At 45.4% G+C, this 24,640-nt stretch overlaps 1 protein-coding gene across 5 annotated transcripts in view; it reads left to right on the top strand.

The window, feature by feature from the left end:
• Positions 1–925: 925 nt before the first annotated feature.
• LOC135255334 (amyloid-beta A4 precursor protein-binding family A member 2-like) overlaps positions 926–24,640 on the top strand; it is a 69,540-nt gene continuing 45,825 nt past the window's right edge. The window contains exons 1-4 of one of the 5 annotated variants that reach the window (XM_064336361.1): positions 927–1,207; positions 1,748–1,828; positions 5,193–5,322; positions 23,323–23,384. The gene's annotated coding sequence lies outside the window, so the exon portion shown is untranslated. Of the gene's footprint in view, positions 1,208–1,747; positions 1,829–5,185; positions 5,323–23,281; positions 23,385–24,640 lie in introns of those variants that run through there. The other 4 variants (XM_064336364.1, XM_064336367.1, XM_064336365.1 and 1 more) reach the window with 4 other exon arrangements.

Here is a 24,640-nt window from a genome sequence, read left to right as displayed (position 1 = left end):
TCAATTGTCAGTTTACTGGGCAGACTGTTTACTGAAATGATTGGTGGTAAAAAAAAAAAACGAACCATCTGGCTGGTTCTGAGAATTGGGAAGACTTTATTTTCCTGGTCTAAATCAGAGCTTAAAAATCCAGTTGAGGGATCCTTTGGGATCTGACATATACACACACATGAAGGTTAACTGTCAGAGTAGTTCAAATTAAGGAGGTAGGACTTTAATAGTGAAAAAAACTTTCCACCTGCTCAGACTGATACAGTTAGTGATGTAAGTGAGGCTTCACCATTTCCAGGAAGGGAGGAGCTACTGTGTTTTGTCAATCACAGACTCATAGGTACCAATCAAAAGTCTTAGCTCTGAATTTTATTGGATAGAGTCCAGGCAATGCCAGGATTATGTACAGAATTCCTGCAGGGCTACAAATAATTGGCTATATTGTTACCCAGATGTCCCTCTTATCACTTTGTCGATACAATTTGTGTAGTCCTCTGGCATGCTGTTCAAAGTGTAAAGAACTGGTGACTAATACAAGACTGCAGGTGCTTTAGTGGTTGCCGGGGTCAGTGTGTGTTGTCCTGAATGGAGTGATGGGAACAACTGGGAATTATGACTGGTCTTAATTGGTAACAAAATAAAAAATAGCTAATAGTATTTTTTTTCAAAAAGGACTTTGCTTTCTGAAGCAAAACACCACAAATAGTTCAAATCAACATTTTGCAGATAATATATGGTAGCCCAACCCATTTTTTGTTCCTGGAACCTTGCTCTCCCATCACCAAAACAGACATTCTATTCTTAATTTCAGCAATGAGATTTATTGGGCATGCTCCAGTGCTATTGCATTCCAAGTATATCTCTATAAAACATGTTTTCAGTTACCGCCGTTGTGTTAAAATCCACATGCAGGCCTCTAATCCAACATCTGTGATGTTGTTTTGTCGTTTCATTACACAAAGGAATCGGATGGGTTTGCATCAACGTCGCTTTAACGTTGGTGTCTTTTGGTGGCCCCCGTGTGACCACGTGTTGGTGAGTTGCGCCAGATCTGCCGTGTCGCAATGAGGCCTTTCTCAACAGGACAGGCGTGAGTCAGTAGCCAGCAGCAGCACGCCGTGGAAGATCCCCTGGAAATCACCTGCATCCACATAGACCGGTGCAGGAGACTCCAAGAAGAACGGCGACTGAAAGGCCGCCACAACAAAGGCTGACAGTGAGCTCGAGTTCCGTCGCAGCGCAAACTCTGCACGCTGCTGAGGAACTGCTGAGATTGTTTTCTCATTGTTTTATGTGGGATAAAAGGATATTTGCAAAAAAATAAATAAAGAAAGAAAAGAAAGTGACTGCACCAAATGACTTTATTACTTCTGTACCCATAGGACATTTGTCTGGTGCTAGCAGGAGGGAGAGATGTTCCAGCACTAAAATCTAGGGAGAATTAAAAAAAAAAAAAAAAACATGGGTAGGAATATAGCTATTTCACATTTCAGTAAATTTGTTATTGCGAGTACTTTAGGGGGAAGAATTATTCATTCTGAATAATGAATGTAGGCAAGTATCATGATGTATTTTTCCTATTTTGCACAAATGTTATTGTTCATTTTAGAATTAACCAATTGTATCTTGTGAGAAAACTGAAAAGAGGAACTATATCTTCAGCTGTTTTTTTTACTTAGTGTTTAGTATTTTAGAGTTGGATAGAGTTTTAAAAAAGCCATTTCTCAAAGGGGACCTTTCTCTCACTCTCTCTCAGTTAAAGATGGGTGAAGTCCACAATTCCCACATCTCCCTGTGTCTTCTGTCCAGCTCTTCTGGCTTTCCCAGGGGTGTCAAGGTGTGTGACAAATACGTTATGAGACTGTTGGATCTCCGGGTCCAAAGTCTCCTTTTTGAATGCACTATTCTTAGTATCCCAGGTCGCTTTTGCAAAATAATGGTTATAGTTCTCTTCTTAGTCCTTGAAAAATCAGATTTCAGATTTCTTACATCCTTCAAATGAATGAAATGCAGAAGTTTGTTCAGGAAAATCTTGCTGCAGCCGGCTATTGGTTGACCTCAGGAACCACATGTTCTCGGTTTCAACTGAACACATATACACATCACTGCGAGTTCTCATACTCAACCGATTGCAGACACACATCACTACATGTTGTCATACTCAACCCTTCAACATGTACACATCAGTAATGGAGCGCTTTTAAAAAACCAACAGTCAGACCTCTCCTGTGCTGCTCGTTATGCTACTCTTTCCACGCTACACTTGCTGCAGCTCACGGAGTCGCATTTACCCTCCAACACCCAAACTTCCTCCACCTGTTGTTTGGATCGGCTTCTGGTTACTGGGCTATTTTCAGTATTTTTCCAGTTAATTAGGGGATATGCCTTGTACTCCCAGATTGACAGATTAATGCATGTAGGTGCATGCACAGACATACCTAAAGCAGATCCATTTGGTGCCAAACCAAATATTATTACATTGCATATTCATTAATATTCTTCATCTAAATATGTCTGTTGTCCTGTCTGTTCTGACTCATGTTCTTTACCCAGTGAAGGAAAAAGCTGAACTTCACTCAACTTCAGATTTAGCATCACACTGGGCATAGACAAAGTATTCCACAAACCAATTATACAACTGAACAGGCATGCTAGTGACACCTAGTGGAATGGAAGAACGCAACACAGTATGCAGCAAAAAATTGTTTACCAATTTTTAAAGACCTTCATAAGCATGTTAACCTGCCCTAAAAGAATGGTTTCTTAACTCACTTACTTTTGACACATCATAACAAGTTTGACTCTTTGTATAAATACACAAAGTTTGCAGTGAACAATATAACTGGCGGATATTGCAGAGTAAAAAAGAAATGGCAACTGGAGGAAATGTGTGTTCATGTGTCACATTGCAAACGCAGGATATTACATATGCAGGATATTGACAAGGCCTACAGTTGCAATTGGTCATTCCAAATATGGGGGAAAAAGAAAATCAAGATTACTACAACCCGAACAAGCAAATAATGAGCGTAATACTTTGTAGATTGAACATTTGTTTACTTCACACTTTATACTCAAACTTTTTTGGCAGTCGCCTACTGTGCCAACTCTGCCTGGGAGGCACTACATGAGTCCACAGTTGCTATCTCCAGCCCCCTGAACATGCCTCCCCCCATTCTGCAATCTCCCCTAGAGAGGCAGGAAGACTATTGTCATGCCTGATTCTGTTTCAATGCAAACCTCATCCAACTAAAGGAACATTCACCTTTGAAATATGTTAACATCAGGGTTGCTATAAAAATAAATACAAAAGTGCATGTATCTGTGTCTGCCTCCTGCCCAGTGCATGCTGGGATAGGATCCAGCACCTCCCGCGACCCTGTCTAGGAATAAGCAGGTGTATATAATGGATAATGGAGCAGATTGATAGCTTGGCACTCAGCAATGGAGGCATCCCATTAGGATTTTGTAAAAATCTGCCTAAGGAGACAGTCTAAACAATGGCTGCTTAATTTTCTCCTGACCCTCCCATGTATTCATTCTTATTCTGGCTCTTAGTCTTCCTCCAGCTTCACTCTCATTGCACAGAATTATAGAATATTCACAGATGGGAAATTGGCAAATGGAAGATTTTGGGGGGTAAAGGGTAGCCAACCTGTTGCTTTAACATTTTTACAATATAAATGGGCTTTTAGTGGTCTGTGATGTAGTGACAAATCCCATGTTTCACAATTGATTTCTGGCCAAATGCTGACAGGAGGGATTCAGTCAACTATATTTCCCCCTTCTCATGCAAGAACAGGTATCGGGTTCATTGGACACCTGTGTTTTCCCTTCACCAGCTGTACATGAAGTGTAGTTCTCTGATGCAATGACTTAACCGGTGGATAGCAGAATGGAAGGATTTGGCTGCCAGGAAGAACCTCAGAGATTATATTTGAGCCTACACTCTCTTGAATTTACAGAGGATATCACAGGGATGGGTATGATGCCTTACAGGTACAACTGGGCTAGCCAAATTGGGAGAGAAGGAGAAATAATAATACAAATATAACATAAAAAATAAGGGTTGATTTATGAGAAAACAGCACCCAGGAGAAGTATTTGGTTGGACATGCCAAGTGTGTACGAATCAGCTCTCAAATATTGTTTTTCTGGTTTCGTCTCACTAGTCTTTTTTCATGGGCTGCACTATGAAATCCTTATTGACTTTCTTGACGAAGCTTCAAATGAATTTCAGACTCCAGTCAGATTTGTGCGTAAAAGAATAACTGCAAGACAAACAGAGTGCCATTAGATGAGGACTGTGTGGCTGAGATACACATTTCATTTTATGTTTCTGTGGAAGGACGTATGTAATTGCATATTGCAGAAGCACAAAGAGACAGTGCTCAGAATGGTTTGAGAACCTTGCTAGCAGTCTTCCCTTTAATTCAAATTTTAGTTACGTTCACCCCAATGTATGGACATTTTCTTCTCTTTTGTCTTGCAGCCAAATGTGAAGGACTGAAGGGTGGTTTGGCGAGAGTGTAATATAGGATAACTGTGGCACTTGCTCATTTTTGTTGTGTAACATCAATTTAAAAGAAAAAAAAAATCAACGAGGAGTGGACATGGTGGCACATTAGGTGGTATTAGAGGCTTAGAGTTTAATTCCTCCTCAGTGGGGGTGTTCTGGATTGGCTAGATTCAAAACGGATATGTGGATCCTAAGACTGGAAATGGACACCAGACTTAAAGAAAGGCTATGTGCATGGCGTACTTAAACAGCCCCATACCGCCACGGCCACCCCCCCCCCCGCAAAAATCCTATTTATAATTACATGGGCTCCTTACTCCATTTCATTTTAATGAAGCTCCCTAATATAGAATTTCGGAAAGAGTAACTGAATTAGTGAAATACCCCACTGGTATAGTAAAATAGACCAAAGATTATTTGGTTATGGCATACTATTTTGAACCATAACTATACATATATTTAACATCAGCGAAACATTATTTGGTAATATTACGAGCAGGGTATTATCAAAATACATATTTTTGGAAGCTTGTACAACACGTTCCGTGTCTCGAGTGCGGTCCGTTGGCGGAAAAGTCTGCTTCTGCTCAACAGTGATCTGCCAGGGAACCGCAGCGCTGTGGATGTTATTTTACACATGTTCCCGGGTTGATTCCTACTGGCCTTCCTTTATCCTCTTCAGATTCCGGGGTCCATTAGCGATCTTGATGTGATCCTGGGTGCATCGGCAAGTGCGTAAGGCAGCAATTACTTCCACTACTCGAAAAGGGAACACTGGTTTGTTTAAAATTCTGCGTTCTTAATTTTTACAGGTAAGTCGCTAGATATCTTTTCCTTCTTATTGTGTGTAGGCTAAATGGAACAGTATGTGAAGTAAATGCTCAATAAATGGAAATATATGTAGCTTATAGCATCTCTAGTGCCTTAACGGCTTGCCTGTGTCCCAGAAAGCAACGTGAATGTTAAATATGTTCATAATAGTACTAATTACAATTTTTCCTGTTCTGCTGTGGAAAAAGTATTATATATAGATGTTTCTGAGAAACCCTCGCTGATAATAATTGTAACGCGTAATAGGCTGGTATTATTTAGATAACTAGCTTGCTAATTAAGGATATATACATGAACCGGTCACTTTAACCCATGGCCAGAACGTTCATTCAAAGCCAACCTGCACCATAAGTGTATTTCCTCGGTCCATGAAGTCGGTCATTTGAAAAACTGATAATGGTGAAATAAGGAAACAGTTACGGCCGAATTGCACATACTGTAATGCATAATCGTTGGTCGCCTGTGATCAACCTCGGGCTACGTGAGAAGGCAAGCGAAATTAGATGTACAATTGATGCTAACACGATTCAAAAAGTGAGCAAAAACAGGAAAATATTGCCTTTTACTGAAGTTCCATGAGTCAGGATACTCTGACCAAGCCAATTGTGCTGCCAACTTTAAAAAGAATGTTAATCGCTAAATATTGCCTCCCTTCAAGGTGTGTGTGTGTGTGTGTGTGTGTGTGTGTGTGTATGTGTGCGTGCGTGCGTGCGTGCGCCCATGTGTATGACTGTATGTGTGCGCGCGCCTTAGTGGACGATTCTGTTTTAATTCCGTTTTAAAGCGGGGTATGCGTAAATAAAATATGGTAGATTGATTGAGGGCATAGTGGATGTCAGTGTTTTTTTCTTCTTCTGCATGGCTTAGTCTGAATGCTGTATTTCGCATAACAAGATCTCGATTGAATTCTTGGACTTTCGTTTAAATATTCTCGGAATTCTACAGTACACATTATCTGTCGAATATGTTTGCATCGCAATGCAAATCTGAAACGCCATTAGAACTACAACACTGTGCTTTTAAGTTTTGTTTGATATATTGTCAAGATGCAGAGCTTTTCACGAAATAGTTGGCTATTTACGAAGCATATGACATCCATCTGGACTACACAGGATAACGAATCACTTTTGCACATCAAATCAGGACTGCACTGCTGGGCTTACCATCCAATACGTCCCGTTCCCCGCAGACGTTTTTTTTTTGGCTATGCCTTCATTATGACAATTCACCCAGCCTCTGTTCCAGATGTAATTGACCAAACCTTCTGATGCAAGGTCGTCCGAATGAAACCTCAAACTGCATAGCGCGTTTATTATAGAAGCCAATTATACTTCAAACGCCATGCCAAAGAAAATGAAACTATAGACAGGCAGGTTTACAAGAAGGCGCAGCGATTACATTCACGGAGCTTTGCAATAATTCTAAGACATGGAATGTATCACGTGTCTGTATCTTTCAAATGACCAGCGCATCTCTTAAATTTGGTCTATTATATAGGTTTTCTGTTGAAATTGAAATATGCCTTATCCCGTAGAATCGTTGTCCTGAAGAATTTAGCAAAGTGAAAAGTGTGTATACAGGAACAATTTTATAAGCTATATGACTCTCAAGAGTAAATGTATATTTCATCCTTTCTCTGATGTTTACAAGACCTTACAGGTTGTCCATATTCGTTCAAATGAATATCGTCTTTACTGATTAAGGAAGCAGATTATCAGCAAAAAAAAAAAACCTTTTCCTTGCAATATATTTGTCTTCTCTTTAAAGTGTCTGCTGCAATACACCAAATGAACATTCTTTGTTTGTTGCACTGACACTTATAATATTCTGTTTTACAGCTGACTTGTGAAAACAAAGCTTATGGGATACAACCCAGTTATACGTAACACTGAGAACTCCCGTGTAATTCAGGGGTTTTCGACCGGATGTTTCACTTGTGCGTAGTACGTATATAAATGAATAATTTCTAGTAATCTCTTTTGATATAAAGTATTCAAAAACCTAGCTTAATTTTCAAAACACATGCTTTAACTATTTCAATGCTAAACAGTACCAGCTCAAACTAAATTCAAAACAATGCTTTGCTCTTTTGTGTTATGTGTTTTTTCTATGGCAAACTGATACGTCTAAGCTCAAAAGTGCTTTCACTGCAGCGAAAAAGCACAAACATGAGTGGGCACAGCGGGAGAGGAGAGATGGGCCCTGCTGCTGTATTTGGTGTTGACTGGTTTAAAGAGGGGATCCCAGGAGGCTGTTGTGGAGGTGTACTGTACAGGCTGTTACGTTAGTGTGCCCCCCCTTTCCCTCCTCCCCCCCCCTCGCCCCCCCGCAGAGAGGATGCTCGTTACGGTTCTGCGTGCGCCACAAGCCCTGAAGGACAAACACCGTGTTAACGGAGCGTGCCGGGCTGCTTTTAATGCGCCAGTAGGACTATTCTAAATCAGACCCTTGCAGAGAAGCTGGGGTGTCAGGAGAGGTCACTCCTCTGAGAGGGGTTTGATTGTAGGGATCTCGTAGCTCTTCCTCAGCATAATGAAGGTGACTGTTATACTGACAATCACATAAATAAGCAGACATCTCGCCTTGTTCTGTAGAGGTGCTACTATAATCAGGGAAGAGAGGGTGAGAGAAAGAGAGGAAAGGAGAGATATTAGGTACATATTGCAATAATCCATTCTGTGACATGACAGAAGCTCGGATAAGATGTTCGTTTGTGGTGTAAATCAAGATTGCAGAGGTGACGCGGCGATGGCTTCATAGCACTGCCTGCGTGTGTTGAGCGTGCCAGGCTACTTTCAGCACGGGCTTTCATTTCCCTCACTCTCTCTCTAAGCTGCTGTCGCATGCAGCCCTTTGATTTATTCATTCACTTTGTCCTTTTTAAGCGTTTTTGTTGCGCACTGCTCCACTCTGTGACAGTTGCCCAGGCTGGAGCCTGCTGCACCCTGGCTGAGGGGTGTGTTCTGGCTGGAAGGGGCCGGAGGATGTGTGGCTGCACAGACTCTGGGGGGACCGATGGGCCCCATTACCAAGCCGGCCCCCTGTTTGAAATGAATAATGGGGACTGAGAGAAGCAATGCTGGGTCTGTCTGGGGGTTTTCTAACACAGTTTTACCCAATGATGTACGCGCAGTGGTTTGCGTAACACAGTCAGAGCAGGGGAAAAATAAAATAAAATTTAAGAATCAGAGCAGTAATGAGCAAATAAATCAGAAAAAAATATGCCCCTTTGGCTATATTACAAATACCACAACCTTCATCTCAGTATGTACTGTATGGAATCTAGTGATTTGCATTGCCAAAGGGCTGTGTTGTATGCGTGAGAGGGCACATGTTTTTTCCTTGTACATCGCTCAGAGGTTTGAATTTGAGCTTTCTCTTGACTGTAGTTTAAATTGCTGCTAATATTCCTTTTGTACAGGATGTTAAACCTGCGGGAAATATGTCTGCTCTGTGCTTCAGCGTGCCACAGGAGCAATGCGGAAAAGTATCTGGGCTCAAATTATAATCAGCGCCCATTGAATTTCCTCTTTGAAGATATCGCCTGGGATCTGCTTTTTTATTTTCCAGCATTAAATATGCTGGCTTATATGTACTAATTTATTCGGCTCCATAATAACACTTGGCAAGAACCAGGGGGCCACTTTACACTCTTCCTCTACTGTGCATTGTACACAGTTAAAAGCCTCTTGACTTTCATGGTGGAAATCTAATTCTTCGTGATATTATTTTACACTGGGATATGTAGTTGCTAAGTAGAGCAAACAAAGGAGTTACTTATTGCGACCCAAAAACAGGCTTTCAAACTGGAACGGAGCATCTCACCTGGTAAGATGCTCAAAGCAAGAAGTGGTCATTTATACACTCCTTTTTTCATTTTGGGAAAAATGTTCGGTTCCCCCTTTTCCTTCATTTCTCACCCGCTTCCAACAATCCAGGGTCACATCTGGATGTATGGACTATTCCTCTGGGACTAGCCTGGTTTTTCTGCACCTCTGATTGGCAGAGATTTTATGATGCTTTCTTCATGGCAACAGAGAAGAGCAGAAGATGAAAAATACCTGATTATAAAGAGAACCAGACAATTAAAGGTAGATGATTTTTACCTTGAAAATATTATAAAATAACTGTGCTAAGGCATATCTATGATGCACTGGCAATCTCAGTCTTTACACACTTTAACTGAATTTGTGCACCTTTTATCTGTATTTGTTGTTCTAAAATGTGCTTGGGACATTTCTGGGCATGGTGCTCTTTTCTGTGTGGGGAGGGGTGGGCGCGGCTACAGAGCCTGTGGTTCGGGATCAGATCCCAGCAAAGCGTTAGTTGCTAGTCAGCTGCTGCAATGGCAGATGCTAAGAAGCCTAGATACAGCGAAGCAAAAAGACAAGCCGCCAGAGCTCGTTCGAGTCAACCTTGGAGTTACTTTTCTTTGGTGGCGTCAGCTGAAGTTCACCAAGGGGATGAAAAGCGACGAGGAGTAGGCCTGTTTTCTGTTGGACCTGTAAGTAGCATTACTTCTAGCTAGTTACCTTATGCAGCTAGATCACCGAGGTTGGGTAGCTTTTGTGTCAAATTCTGTTCTTCCATTAAGATGTCTTCCCCCCTATGGGAACTGCTGCTACGGTAATTCACCTGCATTTATTTCAATCAGGGGAAATGAATTAGATACAGCACGCATACTATCTAGTTAACATTATGTGTAGCTAACTACCCTACCAAAGCTAACAAAGTTGCTAACAAAAGTTGCTGAAAAGGCTACGGATAACTTCATGAAAAAGTCATTCACTTTACAAGTGTACTGGCTTGCTATGGTAGACCTATGGCCTGCTAATGTTACTTATTCTACATTCAGTTCCGTGTTTATATCCCAATTCTAACTAAATGTCCAGGGGGTATTTCAGGAAGCAGGATTACTGAGTTGGCTGGATGACTGTGTGGAGTAAAATCCAGAACAGCTCTTTTTCAGTCCATGTTCCAGATTTGGGAGGGTTCTGAGTTTTACTCAGTGCAGTTATCCAGCTAACTCAGTAATCCTGCTTCATGAAACAGGGCCTAGAATAGCTAAATACCAAAAAAGGAAAAACACAAAATAGCTGTGCTGGCACTATGGAGTAGCTACCGTACAATGTTCCCATGCTCTAAGGGGTGTGCTTAGTGTAAAGCTTGTTATAACACTGCCTAATTACTGTTACCATCTATATGGAATCATTCATGTTGCTAAAAATATTTTCAATATCTCTGACCACCTCACCGCTTCACTTGACATTTTGCTTGTAGCGTTCAAGGGTGTGTTCTCAGCAGAGGTGTGGGTGGGGTTGAGGATGAAGGAGGTATGAGTGGGTGACTATACAAGGGCTGCAAAGCCCTACATAGTATCCCTTTAAATAGTAGAGGATAGTAGAGTTGGAAATAGTAGAGGCAGAAACCTTACCTTTGTTTCATTAGTAACCTTTCCCTTTATTCCATTCCTGGAACCGCTCTGCCTTATGAGCTAGCTTGGCAATTTAGTTCTGACTGAGGATCACTAATCAGTAGCTGGCTTTTTTTTTACTTAACTGTGTCTGTTTTGTGTTGTTACGGTACATTTCCGTAATTCACGTTGCTTTTAATCACGAGGACGTGATTATGCTGTAACTAAACCTATTTATGTCAGACTGGAGATGTACTATAGGTTAAAATCTAGTTCACTGCCTATTCTATTTGCAGACCACCAGACTATTCTATCCATGGACAGAGCTGACTGCAGATTACATTTCACTGGGTCTAAAGGAAGGTCTCAGGCACACTCTACTGTATGTATTTTGCTGTAGGTTGAGGTTCAGGGCTTTCGTCATGAAAGAAAGAAAGATCAAATTAAATGTTCTGGCTTGTCAAGCACTTGAATCGGAGCAATTAACGTCTTCAGCCAGAATTGTGTGCTGTCAGAAAGATCTGCTAATTTGATCTTCCCCTTCTTGCTGCGGAATTACTTTGTTTTTTTTTTATTTTTAAGAGGACATTACTGTTGCCAAGGAGCCATGCACTTTCCTCTGCCTGGTCCAGCAGCAGATAACTCAAATCATCAAGGCAAAATTGTTTTTCATTCCACTTTTACTTTCCAATTATTCAGTCTAAAGACTGCTTAGAGAAGAATGTTCTCCTTATTGTTCTCCTCCAGTTCCTCAAGGTTTACACATTTCCTTGTGTCTGATGTAAAAGACATTACGCTGTGTGACTTGCATTTAAGGACTCTCAAAATGGGAAAGTAGGATTTTGCCATCAATTGAATATTCACACTCAAATTTCTGATCAGTATTTTATTGCAAATATGGGAACACGTAAGGGCTTGTGTTCTGCGATGTGTTTGCAAACAAACCATCTCACGGATATCGGAGACATTTATTTCAGTGCTGTGAGGGAATTTGTTTATTTACGTGAGCAGTAGTAAGGTTTAATGTATTAAATACAGGACATTTTGAAGTATTCCAGCAAAGACTAGCTGTTTGATCAACAGTGACCCGGCATATACTGTACAGTCTTTGTCTGCAGTACACGTTTATTGGTTTTTGGCTTATTGTTGTCCAAACCAAATTGCCTTTCCCTCTCAACAGTAAATATGTACTGTATTTAGGCGAGGCCATTTTGATTAGAGAAAGCTTTGATGCTGGGACATTAAAAGTGAAACGAATATCCTGTTGCATGAAAGGCTTTTTCTCCTTGTGGGACTTGTTGGTATATTATATTTCTGTCTCTGGTACAGCATTCTGGTTAACCTCTTGTTTTTAAGACAACCCGTCTTCTTACACATTTTGAAACGTACTGTTTGCTTGTGAGGATGAAAGACTAGGGAAAAGCTGCAATACAGTCTTTGGCGCTGATCTCATAAGCGGGGAACGTCTTTTGATGTGAGCTATTTTCAGAAGCAGGATAAATGCAGAACGTCACTTGTGATTTACTCCCGTAATTTACTTGTTTTTTTCTGCGTAGCTTTCAACCGAGGAACATCTCCCTCCCCCCAACCTACAGATTTAAATTGAAGAAAAAAAATATATAATCCAGCTTCTTTTTTCCCATCCTGAGGAAAATGTAATTATGACTGTTTGGTTGGCTGGTGTTATATAAGACACACTGGGATGAGATTTGTTTCATTCCTGCCTGGCAACCATGAAGGCAGAGCAGTGGGGACCAGGGCTGTTAGTTACCCCACTTTAATGAGCCTGTTCTAATCAGCTTCAGCCCTGAAGGCCCCTGAAGGAGGACTGAGATAGCTCCCCAGATCTGGTTTGATCTGTGACATCACTGCACTGTGGAGCCGCACTGTGGCCATGGCGTTGCCAGCATGAAGTGGGGTCAAATTCCACCCTGGTCATCTAAATGCTCTTGGATCACACCTTCATTTCCCAGGACACAGTGTCATTGGATGGGGGTGGGTACTGGTGGTCATTTTTCCTACCTGTCATCTATACAGTGTCCCAGTCAACCTTGATAAACCAGGACATGCAGAATGGGGGAAATGGTGAGGGTGGGGGTCGTTTTCCTCAAATTGCACTGATGGCAACTACATTCATGTGTTGAGGTGTCTGTAGAGGTGCTCGTGGGGAGATAAAGCTAGTGAGGGAATACAGTTGCATGCTCATGTGGTTGTAGCTGCAGGGTTAAGGGAGCATGGTGAACATTTCCTTTTGTAGCCCTCCCTCACTCAAATCCACCCCACCTCCTCCATAGACCTCACATTAGCGGCAGCCATGTAAATCGCATTTCCGCACCGTCCTCCTGCAATTTTACACCGCGGCCACATAATTTACTTGTTATGAGCGGATTTATTCTGCAGCGTGTCTGTGCAATTTAGGTAGGTAAGGAGTGCGGTTATTGAATTTCCTCATCTTTAAGTAATCCAGAATACAGATGTCACACTGTGATCTGCAGAGCTGAATCTCTTTCAGAGCCCGTGATGTGATAGCCACCCGTTAGTTCAGATCCCAGTGCATTAGCATTTAAATGAAGTTGCTCCATTTGGCCAAGTTTGAGGGGCTTTTGTCTCTTGTTGAATGAATCGGGCCTTGGAGAAAAAAAGAGGCGAAAACACTGGACAAAATCAGATTCCTTCGCTTGTTGAAAAAGAATTTCATTCATGCCTGCATAAATTATGAATTGTATTAAAAAAAAGAAAGCGGACTGGCATCCCTAATGTGAGATTCTCTGAAGCTGACAAATCAGCGCAGAATTATGCCCTTCCACAAAAATAAAATAAAATCATCCCCTTGTTTTCATTCTATTCAGTTACAAAAAGGAATTAGAATACGACTGCAGAAGAAAAAAAAAACATTTGAGTGATAAAAATGGCATGTAAACCAGCTGAAATATTAAAATTAGACATTAGCCTTGAAGTAGTGTATGGCTCAGTTACAATGCGCTTGTCTGGTACAGTACCTGGCAGGCAACTTTTGGCAGTGGTTGAGAGCTTGTGCCATTTAGAATGAACTTCAGAGCTTTGCAGGCCCAGGAACTGTTGGTTGAATTATTTGGAGTTTGTTGAAAATCGAGGTGGCTGACTCATTAGAAGTCAGTTGCGCCCACAGACATTCCCATTTAGGAGAGGTTGTCACGACCAGATTATTAAGCATTTTGTATTTAATGGGCTGACAGTGGACTATGAACATGCACTAGACAAAGACCATTGCTCTGTGAAGCAGTGATAGGTGGGAGATTCAAGGACAAAATTCAAATTTACTTCCTTCTGAGGCAGCCCATCATCATATATGGCCTCCAAGTTCTAGTTTATCAACAGCTCTGGCAAAAATAACCCCCAACTCTCCTGACGGAATTTTTTTTTTCGTGTCCTAACGTGCCCATTTGCGAGCGTGAGATATTGCGTTTCTATACGCATGTGACCTTGGTGTATCTTTCATGTAGCATCGTTCCCGAGCGCCAGCAGCTGCATCACGGGTCAAGAGATTACACCTTCCTTTTTGTGCGGCTCCGTTATGTCATTATTACTACTTAGGCTTTCAATTTATTCAGCGGGCTCACTCGTTAGCCGCCGTGCCTCAGTGAGGAATCGCATTGCATTAGCATTTAGATGAAGCTGCGCGTCCCTGCTGAGACGCGGTACTGTACTTCTCGGGCGCGCCGCTGAGAAATTCCTGCTCTGCCGGCAATTTATGCGCGTAATAAAGACACCTAACCCGGTTTAGCGCACGGACTCTGAAAGTGGAACTTTGTATTTGAGCCATCATAGAACCCGGTGCATATATTAGACCGTTTTCCGTTGTAATTGTCTGGGTTTTTACAAAAAAAGAAACAAAATCCCCAATTGGTGCCTTAACGACTGTTTCAGGTGCAGAGCTGGTTCTTTCTGGGCATTGCTTTCGTTTTTGTGTTGTACTCAAAGCGCTTTCAAAGCTGACCACTGGCTTCTAAAAAGATGTGAGACAGGAGGCGGAGTGGGGGGAGTGTCAGGGGAGAGAGAAAGATCACAGAACTTCAGACACACACACCGCAGCGGCTTGTGATCGCTTCCTCTCTGTTGACCCTTGCCCTCAGACTGCATATTTCAGTAAGCCACTCTCTGGTAATACAAAATTATGCACATAAATCTGAAGCTCTTTCAGCTTGAGCCCCGGTAAGAATAGATGTCAGTGAATAAAATGTCAGAGGGTTCATATATGGTACAGCATCACATGGTATAAAGAGGGGCACGATCAAAATACAGACAGCCACAAAGAACAGGCTTCTTTTAACTTCCCAGGCTCCTTAGTTCTTATGATCTTATTAGTGAGTTTAATACATTATTAAATAATGACTGATAGAAGGTGAGTCATTCTTCTCTTCTCTTCTACTGTTATTCTATTTTTCTTCAGGCCTTGCCGTGTTTACCTTGTTTTTGCGTTTCGGGCGATGCTTTTTGCTGTTGTTAAAAGCCTGAGCTCCTCTTCCCTTCATCCTCTTCTTGTAAGCTTGTATTCTTTTTCTCTCTGCTCTTTTAAAAGTGTTTTTGTCACAAATGCGGACGCCAGGTTTCGTGCCCCGTTCTCGCCGTCGCTCAGCGGGGGTCACGATGTTGTGGCGTTATGGCTTCCTGTTTCCTCCTCCCCATTCCGAGGGATTCCGGTTAAGCGTGAATTAACGGCGCAAATAAATGAGCGATTTAGCGGGAAAGGGCCAGCCCGGGTGTGATCTACGGCGTGCTCAGAAAGAGTAACAGCGGTTTCCGCGAGGACCGGAGGGAGAGCGCCTCGCATTTAAATGCCCCTTTCTTCGCACCTCCCCTCCAAGGCTACACCCTCTGAATTTTGATGCCGCGGGTTTGAGATACACCGCTCATCTTTCGTCTGCTGTTGAAGCCAGCGGTTTTGACTTTATGTTCGATGCAAAGCACATATTGATTTCCGTGCGGCTGAAGACGGGGAAGAATAAAAGGTGATGGAGAATTGCTGTTTTCCTTCAAAATTAAATCCACTTTTGTTTGGCACCTTTTCAAAGCATCTTTACAAGGCAGCAGGCTGTCATTATATTCGCAGGGTCTTTGATATACAAAGCCCGGAAGAAGACGCTTTCCTTTTAAGTCTCTGAGTTTTTTTGTACTTTGCGTGACACAGAAAGGATTTTTCCTGAAAATTTCTGCTCCAGAGATCATAGTAACGGGGAATGCTTGGCTTGCTGCTCATTGTAAACACTGTTACAGTTATAATGACTTGTTCATGACCCGTGAGTCGTGTGGAGAATGCGCTACTCAGCACCATGGACAGTTCATTGTAAACCCCCTGGCTGCTTGACAACCAGTATAATGGAACTGCCTTTCACAGGATATGTCTTCGGCAGTTTATGCGATACACTCTGTGATGCACGGAGACCGGTAATCGTAAATGACATTTTACAAACATAATTACATTATTCTGAAGTAATTATATACATGTGATGCCGTGGCACCACCAGGCTTTTATGGCTCCTGGGTGAAAGCATTAGATGAATTTTTTAAACTATAAACAGTGCGCACTATTTGTGTTTGTATTGTGTCTCACTGATACTACTAGCATGCTGCGAATATTAACCTAAATTGCCATGCCATTTTTTCCAGCTGTTGTGTTCTCTAAATTTCTGAAAAGTCTTTCAATTTCTTTTATATCTGCTAGATGTAATTTCCAGAGCTTTGTTAAGTGTCTCCTGTGGAGAATCCTTGACCACGTTTAAATTCTTATCTACCATTGCACAAACACACCATGTAGAACTAAATGATACGGGCAAGTGGCTAATGAATATGAGTGTGTGTACCTGTGTGTGTGTGCTTGTATGTGTGCATGTGTCATGCATATGTTTACCTGTGTGAGTGTGTTTGTGCATGTGTTTGTATGTATACATGTGTCACGCATGTTCATCTGTGTGTGCTTGTGTGTGTGTGTTTGTATGTGTACATGTGTAACACATATATTTATCTGTGTGTGTGTGCGTGTGTGTAGTTCACACTCCCATATCTCCGTAGGCCAGACTCCAAGCAGCTTGATTTAAATGAATACAAATACAGATTCCTTGCTTTGTAGCGTTCGGGAGAGGTGGCAGATAGTGTGCAATGAGCGGGAGGGCTGCAGGGGATGGGGGTGATATGATCAGGGAAGGAGATGTTCTGCTAATTTGAAGGCAGAGAAAGGGCCAGTGATTTGCAGTAGTTTAATATGGGCGGTGGTGATTTGAGGGAGCACCACAATGGTGGTGATTTTAAGGTGTCAAGTAGAGGTGGTAGTGGGAATGGGAAGAAGGGATGACATATGCCGGCTCTGTTGGATGGATCCACGGACCGAATCTCAAAGCACAGCTGAAGCTGACATTTTTTTTACGTCATACATACGGCTGAGAATGATGAAGTGGATGAAGCTCATCCGTGCACTTAAATGCCTTAGTGCAATGGCACGCTTTTTATTTTTGGGAAGGCGTGTGTAGTACAGGTACGTGGTTCGAGAGGGGAATTTCATCTTTTCACAACAAAACACAACGCGAGCTGACAGGAGTGTGCCCACGTTGTCACTTTGCGGAAGCGATTGTTTTAATGACGCGAGGGGAAACCATCAGACGCACCTGAGAATCCTGCGGGGGGGGGGTGGGGTGGAGTGGGGGGGGGTGTTAAATGGATGTCAAAAGCATTGCTGCTAACGCTTTTTTTCCCACTGGCGTGCATGACAGCCTCCCGTAGAAATCAAGAGCAACTGAGGTAAGGAATCAAAAATGATACAACGGAACAGACTAGAGAAACACGATGAGCACAGTGAGCCTCTGACTCCTGATGTCTTAGCGGGCTGGAGGGAGATGAAAGTGGATCCGACGGGGATTTTCTCTGGGTGCTGACAACATTGCATCTTAGCACCTGGCGAAGGCAACCTTCCAACCAACCAACCAATCAAAAAAACAACAACAAAAAGACAAAAAACCGAAATAACATTGGATCCTTTCATCTGTTCGCGAGCCGCGTGAGGCAGCGACCAATCGGGCGAGTCTTTGTTTGCACGTCCCCCGGCCCAGCCCTGCGGTCTCAGTCACTTATAGTACGCTGCCCTCGCTCTGCTCCTCTCACACCAGGGCGGGCTCATGCATGCTAATGAGGGAATTAAGAGAGGCAATTTGAAGTTAGGAGATAATGAGTTTAAAATCATAAAAGTGCTTGTGTCAGCGCAAGCGTGGCGGGCCGAGTCCACCGCTCGACACCCTCGGTTTACTCGAGTTATCGTCCAATCACGAGGCGATGACATTTTAACGGACGGCCGTTAATGTTGGCCAAGGGAATGTGTCCCTTTGCCTGGACTGTGGTGTCTAAGTCAATGCAGCGTGTGTGGGAAGAAAATACTGCCGTTTCCTCATTAGGGTAAAGAAGCGATAACATATATGAATTATGGGATACTTCCCCGTGGTACAGCTTTGCCCAAGAATTTTAGTGGCCCCTGACTTGGGTGGCCAGGAGCAATAGCTCTCCGTATGTCGGCCATTTTGGCTCATTAAGGTGCAGAGGGAGATGTGAATCTTCCTGCAGGGCAGATTCTCTACACTGGACTCCGCTGCAGCCAAATTGCTGTGGGTCAATGTGCCCCATCTTGACCGATCGCTGCGTGTTTATTACTGGTATTGTAGTCGCACTCTGTGATTTCCACTCCGCCGGCAACCACTACCCGTGTTTGTAATGGAGAGAAATGTCTTCCGACTGCTGCTAGATGTAAGAGTGAAGAGCTTCAGGTAGCACAAAATGCCTCTATCATTTTTTGTTCAGTTGTTCAGCAATTTGATCGTCAGATTCTCCCCTGCATAATAGTTTCTGTCTGTCGTGTTAAGCTTATACGGGTTTAGCGCTTGCACAGAGGGTGTACTCTGAGAAAAATGAGGGTGGTTTTATTACTTCTTCGGATTGGTAGGATTTTTTTGTGAGCGTGTAAACAAAAACCATCAAATGAAATAGAAGATGATCTCACATTTCGGAGGAAAACAAATTTCCTTTTGGAGATTAATAAAATATCAGCTGTCTGTCTTATCGAGCATGCTGAGGCCACGCTGTGCCCGCACACGCAGTGTTGTGATTCAGCCGTATGGTGATAACGGGGGCAAGCCCCGGTGTGACTGAACGACTGCAGCGTGACCCCGCGTCCTTAACTTCCTCAGAGACGGCCTGCGCTCGCCCGGTCCGGACGACCCTCACCGCGCACCGCACGCTGAGCCAGGCTCCGGCGGGCAGCGCCGTCTCCCCCACCGCCCCGCCCTCGCGCCGAAAACACCGCTTCGCAGATTGCATATGGCAGCCAGATGTACGCTAGCGGTCCGGAGCAGGAGGGCTCTAATGAAATGGACTTTCCAGCCCTTGCGCGGTGCAGCGGGGACGAAGGCGTGCAGGAAGAGTGATTTATCTGGCGTCAGCCGCTGCCCCCCTCTACCCCTGCTCGCGCTGATGAGGGGGATATCGACAGCGGCGCCGTATCAGCCCCTGGCCTCCGCCGCGGCGCCTTATCTCCGCCCGCCCTCCCGACCAATAACGAGGATTCGGTGGCGGGGGGCGTCGAAGGGAATCAAATCTGCGTCGCTTGTTATCGCGTCCTGACCTTTCTCCCGTGTGACCGTCGCGGAGCGTAGCGGCGACATCGTGCCGGTGGCGCCCGTTCCGAGCCGGCCCTTTCGAGAATAACGGCGCTCCCGCCGTATGCAAATGAGCGGAGGTGAATGTGTCCTCCATTAACTTCTGACACCTCGTAATCCTGATTGTGCAGATGGCAATTAAGGACGGATCTAATCAGCCAGTTTTTTTTGCGCCTTAAAAATGTTCCCGTCCTCGTCCCCTGAGTGGGCTAAATGTTCTCGGGAGGCGGAGCTGTGGGGGTCCAGGTGGGATACGGGCACTGCATCGGGGTGACCGGGGTTAGTGGGGTGACTGGGTACTGATGCCGGAGTGCCAGGACCCGCCTTTTGCACCATGGCAACAGTAATTATTCAGTGGAGGTGCATTATTGCCTGAGGTATAATGAGCACAATCTGGTCTAGGCCAATATCTCCATTACATTTGAGTTATGCAGCTGGAACATTAATGATGCTAATTAATTTACGGAGCTGCTTGATAAGAGGTGCGGTTCAGGTTAGGGCCCTGGTGTACCGTAAGCATACAGTGTGCAGTGCCCCGTGACAGCGTGGTGGCAGAAGTGGAAATAGCCTATTTCAGCTTTTACGGGCCGCTCCCAACATTTATTTCTGTGACCTGTCAGTCCACAGCCCCTCCCCCCACGGCCACGCCCTTTGGAGAGAATGATTTGTAGTGTTTTTGTTCCTCATGATGCACACGTAGTGGACTCCTGTTTTTAATCCGTATCTCTAACATCTTTCACCAAGGTAGAGCAATTAAAGATTTTTGAGGGCGAGTTGACAAATTTGTGCCGATTCAGCTGCTGTGGCGTAAAAACCTGAGCGAAAGGGGGGTGTCTCGTGGCTTAGCCTGTAGAGCACTGTCCACATGCTCATTACGAGCCGCGACGTCGCCGGTTCAAATCCCGACCGTGCGACCTTTGTCGCACGTCTCTCCCTTTCTTTTCCCGTTCTTCCTGTCTCTCTACACTGCTCTGTCCAATAAAGCTGAAAAAAGCCCAAAAGAAGAAAAAAAAAAAAACCTGAGCGAAGCCTGGCTGCCTTGCCTCCTCCTCCTCCTGTCTGTGTGTGTGGCGTGCTGTCGAGCAAGCGGGCCGACGGGCACCGCGCAGGCCCGCGCGCCCGAGGAGACGGTGATGGGTTTTTCCTGGGCGGCGGCACGCCCGCCGTAAGGCTCCTTCTCCATCTTCCTCCTCCTCCTCCTCTGAAGCCCGGGGGGACGGCAACTCCTGAAGCACTTTTCAATCGCTCAGAAAAGCGATTTCACGCGGCCGGCTCGACTGACGGGCACCGCTTGGTAAAGAAAAACCGAAGCCCCGCTTGTTTGCATATCTGCGGTTCTTGTCGCAAGAAAAACAAGTGGTTTTTTCATGGTGCGAGATTGCAAAGGAACTGGCATGTGTCTGGGTAAGAACACCCATTTTCCATACACTCCCTCTAAATTAGTGGGGGGGGTCCATGCGCTTTTCAGGTCAGCAGACGGTGAGACCGAAATACCCACACGAAACCACTCTCCGCCGACCGTTATTATCGTTATTATCATTTTTATTGTTGCGGTCGCCGTTGTTTTGGTTTTCGCCGAAAGGCTGATGACAGTCTTCAATCTTTTAATTCCGTCCTGTGTCTTTAAAACACAAGGGCCGTGGAGCAGCTGAAATAAGCGTCCGCTGACGGCGGGCTGTAATGGCTAATTTAGCGATCTGCCGCGGAGGGCGGCTGTAAACGCGTAGCCGGGTGGGCGGGCGGGCCTGTCGCCTCTCGCGGCGACCGTGTGTATTAGCGACGCCGCGCTCGAGCGGCTGCTGACAGAGGCGACCTCAGCGCCCCGTAATCACAGCCTCTCTCTCCCCCGTCAAATCAGCTCGCCATGTCGCCGCTGTCCCTCAACCGCCACCGCCACCGCCCTCCCACTCCTGTCCTGACAAAACCCTTTTGGTGATGCTTGGTCTTTGGTGGTTAGATTTTGACGACCGCTTCTTCACCACATCGGAGCACGGGGCTGTTTGATGCACCACGGGCTTATAAACAGCGGTGCAGTGCGCTTTCTGGCCGGTTCGGTCATGGGTTTTCGGGTGCCGCAGGTCTCCGGTCCATTCGGGGGGGTCTGGATCCGCCCCAGGTCTTACGCAGAGCTGTGGGTGGAGCAGCGCTCTCACTTTCACTGAGCGCTCATCGCTCTTCGCCCCGCCCGTGTCCTGAAATACCTTTCCTCCTCGACTCACTGCCCTGCCGCGAAAGCGCGTATTGTTCTCTCTGTCTACCCCTGAGAGCTGTTCCTGGTGACCCGGCCTCTGCTGAAGCAGAGCAGAGCAGAGCCCGCCCACTGCAGAGGCAGCCGCAGGCCGCAGCGCACGCCGCTGTACTGCCTGTCAGCGCTGCCGCCCACACGCTCACGCTGTCCACTCCCCCTGTATTCCCACTAGAGGACATGGGGTCAGGAGAGCATACACTACACATGCACACACTCACTGATCGCACACACACGCACACACATGCACGCACGCACACATGCACACACTCACTGATCGCACACACACACACACACATGCACACACGCACACACGCACACACACACACACACACACGCACGCATACCCATACATACTTACACACTGAAAAACACATGCACACATGCACATGCACTTACGCATACACTGTAGGCACACACATACACAGACGCATCCTGACATATGCGCACGCACACAGACGCACATGCACATGCACACACACACTTATACACACACTCAAAACACACACACGCACACACACACGCTCATGTTCAGAGCTCAGAACTGCAGTACAGGACATGCGTCCTCCCCCTCCTTCCCCATGTAGACAGCAGACAGCAGAAGTACTAGCTGCTTCACCACACCGCTGTCCTGACTCTTCGACTCACATTGCAGTGGGAGAGGACCCGAATGAGCGTGACAGCAGGAGCCTAAAATTAAACCAGGTTTAATTTGTCTGGGGCAGGATTTATCTTCTGAGTGAGCCAAAAGGCTTTTAGAGGAAAGGGGGGGGAGGATGTGGGGACTTAAACAAGGAGATAAAGCAAGTTGCGAAGGAAGGTAGCGGAAGTTCTTGTCAAATCGCTTTGGTCTGCATCTCCATTTGGGCTATCTTCTGGAAAACATCTGTACAGGCCAGCCTTTGCCATGGAAACACGTGCATGTTTGCATGATTGTGTGCATGCACGGATGGCTACTTGTATGAGACAGAGAGAAAACGAGAAAGGGGGAGATAGAGGAAGGTAGGAGAGAGATAAACACGAGCAATCAGTGTCCCCTCACTGTTCAATTTCACACTTTCAGTGCGCTGCTTGTCTCTGATGACCACCCCCCCACCCTTCCACTTTCACCCACCCCCCCAACCCTTCCACTTCCACCCCCCCCCACCCCTCAGCAGCGCCGAGGAGCTGTAAAGGAAGCAGACCCCTGTTAAATCACAGATCAGTAATCACGCCGAGTCCAGCTGATAAACAGCTCTTTATTTTCCCTCCAGTCCCCTTGAAAGCGGCTCGGGTTTGAACGTTTCGGCGAAGGGAGTTCTGCCTCGGCGAGCTACGATTAGCGGGCGCTGCTAGACTCTGATCTGCTCCGACCGACCTGTTTGCCTGTTGGTCCCTGAGGGCCTGAACGCCACCGTCGCTCACAGGCTTCCAGGGCGCGGCCGTCAGACGGCTGAGACCCCGTCGTGTCCGTGATATTTTCTCAGAGGTTGATTTAGGGCAGGACCCAAACAGTGTGCCCTGCATTATTTTGCTGCTAAAAGCATTGGGCTATTTTTGTGCTGGAAGGGCGCCAAGGCTGAGGCATTATGCTTTTTAAAAACTGTTCTGTCGTCGCCTGTTTCCTGCAGATCCGAACGGCGATTTGACTTGATCTTTCTGTTCCTTTAAGGTGGGCACCTGAAACACACACCTGAAACACACCACTGCTACTACGACTCCCCGCAGCAATCGGTAAGCGACCAGCTCTTTTGTGTGCATGCGACGACGCCTTTTAAATAAAAATTGTAATTTGCGCCTTCAAAAGCCGGACGCTTCGGGTTATTTGTCGGAGCGCAGGAGAGACAACACACTGGCGGCGGCAAACAGATGGACAATTAAATAAAACAAAGCCCCGTTTGCTCCCTTAAACAAACGAATTTTATACGATTAGATGTTAGACAGCAGGTTCAGCGTGAGGGGTCTTCCGGAAGCTACTGTCTACTTGCGTTGTGCATTTTCCAGTGGCGGGTGCAGTTTTGGCAGTACAGCATGTTCCAGGGAGGCGGAGGTAGGCACTGTACTGTTATCCTCGCACAGATTATGGATGGGAGATGGGTGGAATGAGAGAGAATGGGGGCATTGTGGGAAAAGTCTTTGAAGATGCACCGAGGAATGGGGGAAAAAATGACGGCTGAGAGACCTAAATTGCAATGCAGCCTTCCCCCATTACTTATTCATACTGCACTGGAATATTTATATAGCGCTCTCCTCTGAGACAGTGAAAGACAGCGGTGCTCTAAAGAGCAGTACCAGCCTGTCACTAAACGGCTGAGCCTGTCATGGAGCTGACATGAGCGGGAGACATACACGCGTGCACACACACACATTCACACACATACATACGCTCACACACGCACACACACGCGCACACATACTCACACACACACACGCGCACACGTGTGCACTTACAAGCGCACAGACATACACACACTCACACACACACACGCGCGCACACACACGCATGCACATGCATACTCACACACACACATACTCACACACACACACACACGTGCACACACGCGCACACACGCACACACACGCACGCACATGCATACTCACACACACGCATGCACACACACACACACGCACACACACACACACACGCATGCACACACACACACACACACTCACACACACTCACACACACACACACACACATGGTTGATTCCTGTGCGTAATGGAACAGAACAGTGTCTTCTGGACGTTGAATTGTGAATCCCCTTCTCCTCGCCTTAGAGAGCGGAGTAGAGCACAGCCCCAGGGAAGATTTCCCCTGATCCTCGCTGACACGTAACGTTTCTCGGAGGCGACAGCTTGGCGGTCGTGAGATCGTCCGCCGTGGCGCGGACCCGCTTGAACCCGGCCGTGTTCCTCAGCTGAGACACAGCGGGCGCGTGCTGGCTTTCTGGGTCTGCTGTCGCTAAGCCCTTATCTGGGTCCCTCATAGC

Source organism: Anguilla rostrata, chromosome 5 (assembly GCF_018555375.3).
Source record: "Anguilla rostrata isolate EN2019 chromosome 5, ASM1855537v3, whole genome shotgun sequence".
Lineage (NCBI taxonomy): Eukaryota > Metazoa > Chordata > Actinopteri > Anguilliformes > Anguillidae > Anguilla > Anguilla rostrata.
Note: the sequence above shows the minus strand (reverse complement) of the source record. Positions and strands in the feature narration are given on the sequence as shown.